The 14853-nt window shown below is 43.4% G+C and overlaps 1 long non-coding RNA gene across 1 annotated transcript in view; it reads right to left on the reverse strand.

Annotated features, from left to right (window-relative positions):
* Window positions 1-12380: 12380 nt before the first annotated feature.
* Window positions 12381-14853, reverse strand: part of LOC132207925 (uncharacterized) — a 61048-nt gene continuing 58575 nt past the window's right edge. The window contains exon 3 of the long non-coding RNA XR_009444005.1: window positions 12381-12507. This is a non-coding gene — a long non-coding RNA (uncharacterized LOC132207925). The remainder of the gene's footprint in view (window positions 12508-14853) is intronic.

The raw sequence follows: 14853 nt of genomic DNA on the forward strand, positions 1-14853 counted from the left end.
AGGGATTCTCTGATATGGAAGTATCTTTTGAAGTGGACATTCGTGGGTATGCTATAATAGAGACCTTGAAATACTGCACAACAAATATTTGGAACTAGACTGTCAATTCAGACATAGCATCAAAAAAAGGTCATGGAAGTTGTCACCGATATAAAGGAGGATTGATGAAAATCCAGCAGGAAATGGTGTCAAAAGGCACTGTATCTTTTATTCATGTCCAGTTATTTTGTCCAAGGCACTGGATGGGAAATGTCAGGTTACTGAGGAAAGGGTCAGGGGATGAGTCAGGGTGAGACGCTCTTTGGAGGGTGGCTGTGGACTTCTTGGGTCAAAAGGGGCTTGTTTGCACACCGTAGGGATTCTATGATATGGAAGTATCTTTTGAAGTGGACATTCGTGGGTATGCTATAATAGAGACCTTGAAATACTGCACAACAAATATTTGGAACTAGACTGTCAATTCAGACATAGCATCAAAAAAAGGTCATGGAAGTTGTCACCGATATAAAGGAGGATTGATGAAAATCCAGCAGGAAATGGTGTCAAAAGGCACTGTATCTTTTATTCATGTCCAGTTATTTTGTCCAAGGCACTGGATGCTGGCAGGATTGAAACATTTAAGAAATGCTTCACAAATCACATATAAGGACCTGCACATCTTTGAACAATGGGAGGAAACTGCAGCACCTGGCGGAAGCCCGTCGCAGACGCGAGGAGGAGGTGTCAATTCCACACAGATAGTTACCCAAGACTGGAATCTCAATTGGCTCCCCAGTGCATGAGCAGCTCTAACCACTGAGCACCTACCTTGCCCAGAAGGGGTTTTATAAGCGCATACATTATTTCCATCAAGACAGATCCAATCCTCTATGTCCAATCAAAATAACATATTGTAGATATCATGACAACAATCATAAATGATTTTGAACAAGTAAATCAAAAAACTTGAAATAGTTTCCAAGCCTAAATACTAGATATGTTGCAGTTAAGATGAATAGCGCAACAACAAAAAGGCCATATTTTATGTGACGATCGGTAACACTTGAAAACTTGCAACAATTTGTCGCCAGTAGTGCTCTGAAGTGGCTTGATGGTGCACTCCTTCATACACTGTAATGAAACTCCAAAGATCACAAATTCTCCTTCAATACCGTGTTCTAACAGTGACTGCATCAACCTGTGTTTATGCGCCTGACTGGAAACCCACACAACATGCATAAACAAAAAAATAATCTAAGGTGATAGGAGAAAAAAATTTATGTATGCAACGTCTTTGAAAAGCAACTATTTGTAGCGGCTGCAAGCCCACAAGGAATCTCGTTTCGCAGATTATATTCATTTGCACTGCAGGTCATCCCAGTCAGAATCAGTTTTCGTTTCATGATAGATAGCTAAAATGTCCACTACAATGAACTTTGGTTGATCAGAAGATTTTAAGTAAGGACTATGTCTTGTGTGAGCTGACGGCATTAGGGGATGGAGAAGGTACATGCACTGCTGGCATCTTGACACCATTGAATGAGCAAGCGTGGACGCAAAGGTTGTAACAGGTAACAATTGAACAGGCAATATCTTTTGAGCTCCTTCCGAGCAGGCCTGTAATACTCTAAAGCTGTGCTAGACCCTCACTTCCTCCACCTTACGTACGCTGCCTTTTCTTTTTGACAAGTAGCACCTCTGTACCCGTCATCCAAGGCTCCTTAATCTTACCCCTTCTTACCTGTCTCAGAGGAACAGATTTATACATCACTCGCAACAACTGCTCCTTGAACAGCCTCCACATGTCTGCTACGCCCTTTCTGCGGAACAATTGCTCCCAATCTGTACTTCCCAACTCCTGTCTGATAGCATCATAGTTTCCTTGACCCCAGTGAAATATCTTCCCCTGGTAACTGCTCCTTTCCCTTTCCATGGCTATGGTAAATGGGAGGCTCCTGCGGTCACTGTCGCCAAAGTGTTCTCCCACCACGAGATCTGACACCTGTCCTGGCTCATCGCCGAGCACCAAATCCAAAATGGCCTCCCGCCTCGTCGGCCTGTCCACAAACTAAGTCAGGAAACCCTCCTGAACACACCTGACAAAAACGGCTCCATCCAAACCATCTGCACTGAGGAGGTTTCAATCTATATTGGGAAAGTTGAAGTCACCCATAACAACAACCCTGATACGTTTGCACTTTTCAACAATCTGCCGGCCAATGAGTTCTTCGATCTCCCAACTGCTACTTGGGGTCCGTAGAAAACCCCCAGTGAAGTGACTGCTGCCTTGCTGTTCCGAACTTCCACCCACACTGACTCAGTCGACAAACCTTCCTTGGCAACCTCAGCCCATACAACCGCAGTAGACGAGTCCTCAAAGGTTCTTTCAGCCGCCGTTATACTGTCCTTGACCAACAAAGCCACACCTCCCCCTCTTTTACCACCTTCCCAGACCTTAATGAAAGATCTAAACCCGAGAACCTGCAACATCCATTCCTGACCCTGCTCTATCCATGCCTCCGAAATGGCCACAACATCGAAGTCCCAGGTACCTATCCAAGCTGCAACCTCACCTACATTATTCCGGTTACTCCCGGCATTAAAGTCGTCACACTTCAATCCAGCTTGCTGTCTGCCAGCACACTTCTGTGACAGTGAGGTCCTGACCATGTCCTCCCTATGCTCATCCTCCTGTGTACTAGGACTACACCTCAGTTTCCCATCCCCCTTCTGAGCTCGTTTAAATCCAACCGAATGGCACAAGCCAATTTCCCACCCAGGATATTCGTGACATCACAGACCCTGGCACCTGGTAGACAACACACCAATCGTGAGTCTCTTTCGTTCCCGGCAAATCTTCTATCAGTCCCACGAACTATTGAGTCCCCAATGACTATCACTCTCTTCCTATCCCCGCTTCCCTTCTGTGCAAGAGGGACAGACTCTGTGCCAGAGACCTGCACCCTACTGCATACCCCTGCTAAGTCATCCCCCGGAACAGTATCCAAAATGGTATAGTTGTTTTTCAGGGGAGCTACTGCAGGGGAGTTCAGGGGAACAACCACAGGGGAAGGTTAGTCAAGCTACACCGGTAAACGCGCATTTTTGGCTGAAGAAACATGTGTTTCAATGTGAACTAATGGAAGAAGCCATGGAGTCAAAGCTAAACATTTCGACAAGAAGACAACCATTCTTAAAAGCAGCATACAGCGTGAAAAAGAAATGAGCTGCTTTAATATCCACTTAAAATTTATGTGGAATATCAGAAGGAATTTTCTTATTGACTCCATTGTGCAATCATGTCGAGCTAAAAATGTTAACTGCATTAATTAATACTAACCAGAAACGGACTTTGTGGTAAATGGTTTGACGATTTTCTGTATCTGGAACATCCCTTTTCCTTCTCGAACGAAGATCGTACCAACCTATGGGACCAAACGGTGAGTCAAACGGACACGACTCGTAATCTTTAAATTCCTCATCAAAACAGTCTAATCGTATGGTTCTGTGCAATAAAAGAGAAAGAATAAACATGTTTCCCACAATTTTGCTGATGTTTACGAACAGAATGCTCAAATTCAAAAAGTTTGGGCTGGCATGTCTGCTTCCTCCAGCCTGTTTAAACTGTTCCATTCAATGTGAAATTTGTGATAAGTTTTAGCACACAGGTCTATTTGATCTGTGCCACCACCTTCTATTAGTCATACATGCTTTCCCCCTCTTCCTGTAATACATTCCTTGAAGTGTTCAATGAGATTTTGATTTTAAATCTTATCGTCATATTCTTTTGATTCTCAAGCATCAATGAATCTGATGTTGCCGCCATTCCATGCAGTGCACAGCACGTCAAACAGGAGTCTTACTCTTGCCATGAGCACTGAGGTAGAATGGGGTCACAACTGTCTCATAGTTCAGAATGAAATTCTACATATAGGGCTATGAAGAGTCATGCAGTTAATTTTATTTGACATGCTATTTCTTTTCTTCACAAATATGCTGGATTTAAAGTGATCTTCACCCTCATTTAAAATGAATTCAATATCCAACCATCTGTAAAACTAGCATATCCAAATTTTAATTTGAGTTCAGTGTTACACGAACATATTACTTTTTTAAAAATTATGTTCGAGACAACATTAACATTTCATTCCCTGACAGCGGGTGAACTTAGTTTTAAACTCCAATTTTCCTTTGGTATTAATGGAGAGATGAGCCTTTTTGCAAGCACCGAAAGGCTGCACCAGTTTATGCTAAAACTGATGGAACTGTAAGTTTCACAAATATGTTCCTATTAAACACTAATTCCTATTGAAGCAGTATGAAGCTAAATTCATTCAACTGGACAGCAAAAATGGTCAAGATTTTAAAAGCAAGCAACTATTTTGAAGTCACTCTTCGAACTAAATTCCATCTTGGTGTCTGAGAGTCCATAGGTTCCTCACTCTCAACGAACCAGTCAACTGTCATGCAATTCCTGAAACACACAGACAAAAAACATCAATGTTAACAGTCACTAAGATTTTGAGAGTGATTTGGAATTCGTACTCAATACCCCCTGGGGAAAATCTGTTCCAATCTGGATAGTACTCACTTATTACCATCCCACCTACCTTCCCCAGCACCTCCTCCCCCTCCACACTATTTGTTTCTGAGCTCCCTTCCACCCTCCATTTCTCAGGAAGGGTCCTGACCCAAAACCGCAACTTTCCTCAGCCTCTGATGCTGCCTGCCCTGCTGTGTTCCTCCAGCTCCACAATGTGTTATCTCAGACACCAACATTGGCAGTTCTTAATATCTGGATAACTCATTCTCACCTTGGCACAAGTGATTTATACTCATTATCTTTTCAGATGACGCATGTACATGTAGATACATAAATATACATATTGCACTTATATGCCTGAACCATTAACCTAGAGGATATTTTAAAAGAGTCTCTTCATATCTGCATGAAAGAGAAATCATCAAGGTCATAACTTTCATTTGAGGATTAACTCGAACATTCAAAGTACTCACAGTCAGTGTCCCATTTCCTTGACCAGTCAATTTGATGTGAATCTTTCTTCCAAGCGGAAGCTACAACAACAATTACATTTGAGACTCAAACACTTCATTGCATCACCAAGATTTCCTTGTCTGTTTGAAACATAAGATCATGAAATAATCATGGACAGATTGGCCAACAGTGTAATTTAATGTGTGTTATGGCAACTCAAAATCACAACCATTGAAGTGATCTTTAAAAAGCTGTTGTCATACAACAGAGCACTTTTTGAGATGCAGTGATGAACATACTTCCTGAGATGCAAATAATATATGCCAAATTAATTCCAAAGAATACCTTTACAATTAAAAAGAAGCTAAAAATCTCTTTAAATTGCGAAGCTTGTCAGATTGCTCTTAGTCAATGGAAATCGTTCAGAACAATTATTTATTCCCAGATGAAAAGGAAGTGTATACATTTCATGACAACAAAATGTGAGGCTGGATGAACACAGCAGGCCAAGCAGCATCTCAAGAGCACTTTTGTCCTCCTGAGATGCTGCTTGGCCTGCTGTGTTCATCCAGCCTCACATTTTGTTGTCTTGGATTCTCCAGCATCTGCAGTTCCCATTATCTCGTATACATTTCATTTTCACATCTTATCCAAGAGAGACAAAAAAAACCTTCACGAATGCATTGTCAAACAAGACTCACAAAAAAAGTCATTTGGCCCATTGAATATTCCTCCATCATTCGGTGAGATCATGGTTGATCTCATTACATTTATCATGACACAACATTTCCACCAAACCCTCCTTATAGCTAATACATTCCGATCCAAGTAACATCCTGGTAAATCTCTGTTTCTGGGCCATGCCTTGTCTTTCTAAATATTTTTTCAGTCATCTACAAATTTAGCCACAGCACATGCACCTCTTTCCTCCAAGTCATTAATAAACAAGCTGAAGACCTGTGGTTCCTTCAGCGCGACCTCATTCCTTACTGACAAGCCAACCCTGGCATCTCTGTCTATTTGTATCGGAGATAATGGGAACTGCAGATGCTTCAGAATCCAAGATAACAAGGTGTGGATCAGGATGAACACACAGAAGTAGAAGGGTCTCGGCACAAAACGTCAGCTTTTACGCTCCTGAGATGCTGCTTGGCCTGCTGTGCTCATCCAGCTCCACACTTTGTCATCTCTGTCCATTTGCCTGTTCTTTCTATCGGACATGAATCATTGGCTATTTCGTTCCCAACACTTATCCCCTCACAACCACCTCTCTGTGATACCCAGAGTGATGTATCTGTCAATTTCAATCTGCTCCACAAACTCATTCACTTTGTTTCATACACTCCCTGCAATTAAATACAAGATCTTCAGTCTGGCATTTACAGCCACCCTTCTTATCTGCTGTAGCTGAAGTGAGACCCCTGACCATTTCCATACTTTTTGTCCTATTACTTGCTCTGGAAACTTTGCTGAGCACTTACCAGCTTCTAACTTTTTCCACAATTTTCCATGCAACTGAGCTCACCCACTCCACACTTTTTATTTTAACGCCCTAGCCCCAGACCTAGCTCTGTATTTTGCGAGGATACTTGTCCCAATATGATTCTCGTCGAGCCTATAACACCAGAACGACTCCCTCCTTCCCCATACCGATGCCAATGTCCCATGAATTCAAACACATTTCTGCCATGCCACCATTTGAACAATGTACATCGATAATTATGTTCACAACGTGCCAAATTGCTCAGATAATAATCCAGAGATTATAACCATTCTGGTTCTGCTTTCTCACCTCAGTGCTCATAATCCCTCAGCAGGACCTCTTTCCTCTTTCTTCCATATCAATGGTACCTGTGTGGACCACAATAGCTGGATTTCTACTCCTCCCACTTCAAGTTCCTTTGCAGCCGAGATGGAATATCCTGAACCTGGGCACCAGGCAGGCAGCATTACTTTCGAGACTCTCGATCCTGGTCACAACGAACAGTGTTCATTCCCCTAACTATACTACCTCTGATTATAACTACATTTCACTTTTTATCCCCTCCTGAATGTCCCACCTGTACCACAGTGCTATAGTCAGTTTACTCATCTTCCCGAAACCCTGCACTCTCATCCACACAGGAAGAAAGAATCTCAAACCTGTTCGATAAGATCAAAGGCCAAGGTTCCTTCTGCACGACATCCTGGATCCTTCCACCTGCCCTGTTCTTTGTCATTGGCCACTGACCAAGTTTCAGCTAGTTAATCTAAGGTGTGTGACTGCCTCCTGAAGCACATCATTCCCTGGTAACTCTGCCCGACATGATTTGTTGATTGATAAAAACTGAGATTCCAGTTCATCAACCCTGAGTTGGAGTATGGGGCCTGACCACTCCCCCGTCATGAAGGTACAAATCATCATCTGGCCTGGCATCTCCATTCCAATTACTTCGATCTTAATTTGATTTGAAAACATTCTGGTCTTTTAGTTTGTAGCCTGTAAATATTTCTCCGATTTACTTTCAATCTGAAAGCTACCGATAATAGATTCTTAAACCAGTAGCGATCACCAACCAATGAACCTGGTTCACCCTCTCGGTCCCTGATTCGAGCGTCAATTCACCCTGTCTCAAAAAAAAAATGCTTTTGAACTATCAGGCAAAAAAAGCAAGCAAATGGCACCTCTTACACTCTGCACTGATTTACCGCATTGCCACCAAGTTCCCCAAAATATATATATTCACTTCGTGCATTTCACTCGAGATGTGATCTCTTCTTCCAGAACGTGCAAAGCATACTGATCCATAGCAATATACTACCTTCAAAACCTCAGCTCTTAGCTTATTACTTTTGAGTACATTCTCAATGCTTTCTCCAAGTCCAAACACAACACATTTATTGGTTTTCCTCTATTAATTCTCCTCCCAAAACTTCCTCCAAAAACCCAAACAAATTAGCCAGACATAATTTCTCTTTCATCAGGCTATGCTGATTCTGTTTGATTAGATTATGATTTTCCAAATGTCCTGCTATTATTTTCTTCATAGTTGATTGCCACACATTTCCAACAATAGATGTTAGACTGGTTCGGTTGTAGTTATCTTCTTTTTGCCTCTCTCCTTTTTAAATAGGGACGTCACATCAGCATTTTTCCAGCCCTCAGATGCTTCTCGAGAATCTGAACGTTTTTGGGAAATTACAGTCAATGCATATACCGACTCTGAAGCTCATTGTTTAGAATCTTAGAAAGTAAACCATCACGGCAAAGAGTCCAATCTGCTTTCACTCCATTAGATTGTCTACTGCTACTTCTCTCATGGTAGTGATGCTGTGGTAGTGATGTGTTTAATTCCTCCCTGTATTCTTTAGTAATAAGGGGATCCTTGAAGTATCTTCCACTGTAAAGGCTACCCTTTTATCATTGTCGTTGTTCCTTGATTTAAAAATTAACCTGGCCATCTCAGCCGAGCAAATAATTAATGGCATTACCTCGAAAGCCTTCTCTGAGAAAGTGTTCAATAGATTGCTACAACCTGAAAGAAGTAATTCTTCCCCTAAATTAATAGGCAACCAATTTGAAAATGTGGCCTCTGGTCGTAAAATCTTTCACAATATTAAGGGAGTGCTGCACTGTCACTGGAGGCCCCAAACCCCACCTCTTCCTCCAGTACATTGATGACTGTATCGGCGCCGCCTCTTGCTCCCCAGAGGAGCTCAAACAGTTCATCCACTTCACCAACACCTTCCACCCCAACCTTCAGTTCACCTGGGCCATCTCCAGCACATCCCTCACCTTCCTGGACCTCTCAGTCTCCATCTCAGGCAACCAGCTTGTAACTGATGTCCATTTCAAGCCCACCGACTCCCACAGCTAACTAGAATACACCTCCTCCCACCCACCATCCTGCAAAAATTCCATCCCCTATTCCCAATTCCTCCGCATCCGCCACTTCTGCTCCCACGATAAGACATTCCACTCCCGCACATCCCAGATGTCCAAGTTCTTCAAGGACCGCAACTTGCCCCCCACAGTGATCGAGAACGCCCTTGACCGCATCTCCCATATTTCCCGCAACACATCCCTCACACCCCGCCCCCGCCACAACCGCCCCAAGAGGATCCCCCTCGTTCTCACACACCACCCCACCAACCTCCGGATACAACGCATCATCCTCTGACACTTCCACCATCTACAATCCGACCCCACCACCCAAGACATTTTTCCATCCCCTCCCCTGTCTGCTTTCCGGAGAGACCACTCTCTCCGTGACTCCCTTGTTCGCTCCACACTGCCCTCCAACCCCACCACACCGGCCACTTTCCCCTGCAACTGTAGGAAATGCTACACTTGCCCCCACACCACCTCCCTCACCCCTATCCCAGGCCCCAAGTTGACATTCCACATTAAGCAGAGGTTCATCTGCACATCTGCCAATGTGGTATACTGCATCCACTGTACCCGGTGTGGTTTCCTCTACATTGGGGAAACCAAGCGGAGGGTTGGGGACCGCTTTGCAGAACACCTCCGCTCAGTTCGCAACAAACAACTGCACCTCCCAGTCGCAAACCATTTCCACTCCACCTCCCATTCTTTAGATGACATGGCCATCATGGGCCTCCTGCAGTGCCACAATGATGCCACCCCAAGGTTGCAGGAACAGCAACTCATATTCCGCCTGGGAACCCTGCAGCATAATGGTATCAACGTGGACTTCACCAGTTTCAAAATCTCTCCCACCGCATCCCTAAACCAGCCCAATTCGTCCCCTCCCCCCACTGCACCACACAACCAGCCCAGCTCTTCCCCTTCACCCACTGCATCCCAAAACCAGTCCAACCTGTCTCTGCCTCCCTAACCTGTTCTTCCTCTCACCCATCCCTTCCTCCCACCCCTAGCCGCACCCCCATCTACCTACTAACCTCATCCCACCTCCTTGACCTGTCCGTCTTCCCTGGACTGACCTATCCCCTCCCTACCTCCCCACCTATACTCTCTCCACCTATCTTCTTTTCTCTCCATCTTCAGTCCGCCTCCCCCTCTCTCCCTATTTATTCCAGAACCCTCAACCCATCCCCCTCTCTGATGAAGGGTCTAGGCCCGAAACGTCAGCTTTTGTGCTCCTGAGATGCTGCTTGGCCTGCTGTGTTCATCCAGCGTCACATTTTGTCATCTTGGATTCTCCAGCATCTGCAGTTCCCATTATCTATGGTGATTCTGTTTGATTAGATTCTGATTTTCCAAATGTCCTGCTATTATTTTCTTCATAGTTGATTGCCACATATTTCCAACAATAGATGTTACGTTGTTTCGGTTGTAGTTATCTTCTTTTTGCCTGTCTCCTTTTTAAATAGGTATGTCACATCGGCAGTTTTCCAGCCCTCAGATGCTTCTCCAGAATCTAAACCTTTTTGGGAAATTACAATCAACGCATACACCGACTCTGAAGCTCATTGTTGAGAATCTTAGAAAGTAAACCATCACGGCAAAGAGTCTAATCTGCTTTCACTCCATTAGATTGTCGACTGCTACTTCTCTCATGGTAGTGATGGTGTGGTAGTGATGTGTTTAATTCCTCCCTGTATTCTTTAGTAATAAGGGGATCCTTGAAGTATCTTCCACTGAAAAGACTACCCTTTTCTCATTATCACTGATAATGGGAAGCTCAGATGCTGGAGAATCCAAGATAACAAAGTGTAAAGCTGGATGAACACAGCAGGCCAAGCAGCATCTCAGGAGCACAAAAGCTGACGTTTCAGGCCGAGACCCTTTTCTCATTATCATTGTTTCTTGATTTAAAAATTAACCTGGCCGTTACAGCCTAGCAAATGATTAATGGCATTACCTCTAAAATCTTCTTGGCTAAAGTGTTCAATAGAGTGCTACAACCTGAAAGAAGTAATTCTTCCCTGAATTAATAGGCAACCAATTTGAAAATGTGGCCTCTGGTCGTAAAATCTTTCACAAATGGGAGTAATCTCTACGGATATACACTATCAAGCCTCTTTAGAATCTTACATGTTGAAAAAATAAGATTTTTTCAATCTTATAAACGCCAATGAACGTAGTCCCAGCCTGCCCAACTTTCCTAGGCATAGCAATCCCCTACGCCATTTCCGAAATCAACCCAGTCAACATGAGGTGTATGGCCTCCGCAGCATTCGCTCTGTGGCCGTACATGACTTGTCAGTTACCATCCTGCTGCTACAACTCTACTTCTATGTACGATGCAGTCCTCTGTCCATCCGAACATACTACCCTTGAACACATGGGCTCTTTTCTTTTGAGACACCTTATGAGCTGTACCTTATCAAATGCTTTGTTGAAATCTCAATGTACTACATCAACTGGTGGTCCTTCATCAGTAATGTTTGTTTCCTTCTCAAAGCACTGTAGCAAGTTTGTCAAGTATTATTTCCCCTTTATGAAAGGATGTTAACTCTGCAGGATGTTATAGCACACTCAGTACCCTGTTATTTCATCTTTCATTGCCGGCATGAACATCTACCCAGGTTGACCTAAATTGGCAATAATTGCTTGCTATCGGGTCGAAGTATTTTTCTCATCATGGTGTTATGTTCACAATCTTTCAATCCTCTGAGAATTTTCCCCAATCTGAGGATTTTTGCGACATTATCATCAGTGCATCCCTAGTATCTGTAGCTGCATTGTTCAACATGAGAGGATACAACTCATCACACCCCTTGGATATTTTCTCTACTGATTGGAGTCATGTTTGGAATTCTGTGCAGTGACATTCACTTTTAACAATTTGCCAAATACTACCAGGAACAGAAATTGTCATCCAGCTGCAACTAAACTAAAGCTTTCAGCACAGAAGGAAGTCTTTCAATTCATTATGAACCTAATAACTCCTGAAAAGGGCAATACAATTTGCCTCAGTCCATAAATGTTCTTCCTCCAACATCCTGAGATGCATCATCTGTATTTCAACAAATTTACCACAGATTCTGTTTCAATCATCCTTTCAGCAATACGCATGACAACAATTCGGCATTCTTAGTCCCCCTGTAGCCTCCGTTGCACACGTGCATTGTTCGATGATTATTTATTTGTGTGCCTGCTTTTTTGCTCGAATGGATAAAGGTAAATTTCTGTTCTTTTGTCATCAGAGCTATTGCCTCCTCACTCTCATCTTCCTTGTTTTATCCTGTGCTGGAATATTTAATTTGTTGACATATCTGAAATATGTTGTTGAATGGATCGGGTTTTGTAACATTGCATTCCCCATAGACCATCTACCGATGCTGTTGCTTGTTCTAACAGTTATTATCTCGCAGAGTGGAAAATGCAGTTTGAAAGCAATGGAACGTTATCGATGAAGAAGTTGATGCATAAATTGCTGCAATCTTCTAAACTACAAACTCACCTTCAATTCTTTCTCGGTCAGAGCATTATGCCGGCGCAAATGAATCGTGTTCTCAATGGGACTTCCAAAACCATGGAATTGAATTTGCATGTTGATTTCTTCTTCCCTCTTCAGAAATGCAAAGTAGTATCGTGATGAAGCTTCCAAGGCGATGATTGTGTCCTTCGATGAACGGAAAAGTGACTTTTAGATTCATGCAAATATTTCACTACTTCTATAGACATGAAAGGCAAACATTCTCCCTGCATATGACCCAGTCTCATTTTATCGTATCTTTGTGATTTTACACGCCACGGAATAATCATTGCAGTGTAACAGAAATGTTGATCATGGAAATTTATCACTGTTTTCATAAATAATGGCAAATTTTCAACATCTTGCAATTGTATGAAGGCTCAGTCTCATCACACCTCGCCTGCTGCACAAAGACATTGTTACACTGCTTTGAATGTTAGGGCTGAAACAAAACACAATCATGACACAAATGCATCAACACACTACTTTCAATAGGATCTGATATCCTTGCCAGGCACTGGAGGGGTTGCGGAGACTGGTGAGTGGATAAAGTCGTTCCTCTGTTCAAGCAGGAAAACGGGGACTTTGCAGGAAACTACAGACTGGTGAGTGTCTCATGTCTCAAAGGTATGGGCTAATAAGGGACAGCCAGCATGGCATGATGCGAGGCAGGTTATGTCTTACCAAGTCAGTTGAAGTTTTCAAGGAGGTGGCAAGGGTGATCAATCAGGGTAGAACAGTTGATAACATATACATGGATTTTACGAAGGTTTTCAACAAGGTCCCTCATGGTATGCTCATCCAGAAGATTAAGATCCATGAGATCCGTGGTGACTTGGCCTGCCCATATAAGGCAGACGGTAGCGGTGGAAGGCTAACAAAGATAACACAGTATAGGGCTGGAGGAACACAGCAGGCCAGGCAGCATCAACAATGTCAGCTTTCATGTTCCTCTGATGCTGCCTGACCTGCTGCGTTCCTCCAGCTCCACACTTGGTTATCTCTGATTCCAGCATCTACAGTTCTTGCCGTCTCAGTGGTGGAAAGCTGTTTTTCTGGCTGCAGCTCAGTGACGAGTGGTGTTCCGCATCGATGTGACTTCTGCTGTTTGTGATATATGTAAATGACTTGGTTGCAAATGTAGACGGAGGATTACTAAGTTTGCAGATGATATAAGGACCAGTGGACTTGTGGACAGCATGGAAGGTTGTCAAAGGACACAGCAAGATACAGGCCAATTGCAAACACGAGCGGAGAAATGGCCGATGGAATTTAATCTGGGCAGGCATGAGGTGTTGCATTTTAGGAGACCAAGTGTTAAGGAAAGGGATACAGTTAATGGCAGGACCCCAAACAGCAGTGATGTCCAGAGGGATCTTGGGGTCCTAGACCATAACTCCCTGACAGTAGCCACACAAGTAGATAGGGTGGTCAAGAAGGCATATCGCATGCTTGCCTTTATTCATAGGGGAACTCAGTGCAAGAGCCAGGATGTCACATTGCAGCTTTACAAGACTTTGGTGAGACCACACAGAGTATTGCATTCAATTCTGGCCGCCACATTACACTAAGGACGTGCAGGCTTTGGACAGGGTGCAGAGAGGCTTACCAGCATGCTGACTGGAATAGAGGGTATGAACGAAAGGGAGAAGCTGGAAAAACTCTTCGTTTTCTCTGGAGCAGTAGAAGCTGAGGGCAGGCTTGATAGAAGTCTATAAAATTAGGAGATACGTAAATACAGCTAACGGTCAGAAAATTTCTCCCCCGGAGTTGAAGTGTCCACTATTAGGGGGCATGCATTTCAGCTGAGAGGGGGGAAGTTCAAAAGAGATGTGAGGGGCAAATATTTCACACTGAGCATGTTAAAAGTGTGGAATACATTGCCCGGGGTGGTAGTGGATGCAGATACGATGAAAGCATTTAAAAGGGACTTTTAGTTAAGTGCACGAATATGCAAGGAATGGAGGACTATGGATCAAGGACAGGCAGAAGGGATTATTTCATTTGTTGTCATGTTTGGCCCAACATGGTGGGCCAAAGGGCACATTCCTGTTGCTGTCGTGTTCCAAGTTTTATGCTCACCTGTGTCATGATTGCAAAAAGTAGGATTGGGAAGAATTTTTGAGAAGCGTTTGTGAACATTATTTCATGTGAGGACAAACGGGATAAGGATTAGGTGACACAGCACAATCAGATCTTGGAGCCCATGATGAATCATAGGGACCTCACAAGCACCAATGATCAGAGGGATCTCAGGATCTTGATGTGCATGCCTTTTGATCCCCCAATGTAATGGACCAGGTCGTTGAAGTGGTTTGGAAGGCAGATTGGATACTTGTCTTTATTAGACTTAATATTAAGTGGCAGAGTTTCAGAATAGGCAGGGTGTGTACAACACTGTTGGGCCGAACCAACATTAAGTCAACGATGAGAAAATACAGTGAGACTTGGACAACGATCAGGCTTGACCTGATAAAGGATAAGTTACATTTG

This window comes from Stegostoma tigrinum, unplaced genomic scaffold (genome assembly GCF_030684315.1).
Source record: "Stegostoma tigrinum isolate sSteTig4 unplaced genomic scaffold, sSteTig4.hap1 scaffold_208, whole genome shotgun sequence".
Lineage (NCBI taxonomy): Eukaryota > Metazoa > Chordata > Chondrichthyes > Orectolobiformes > Stegostomatidae > Stegostoma > Stegostoma tigrinum.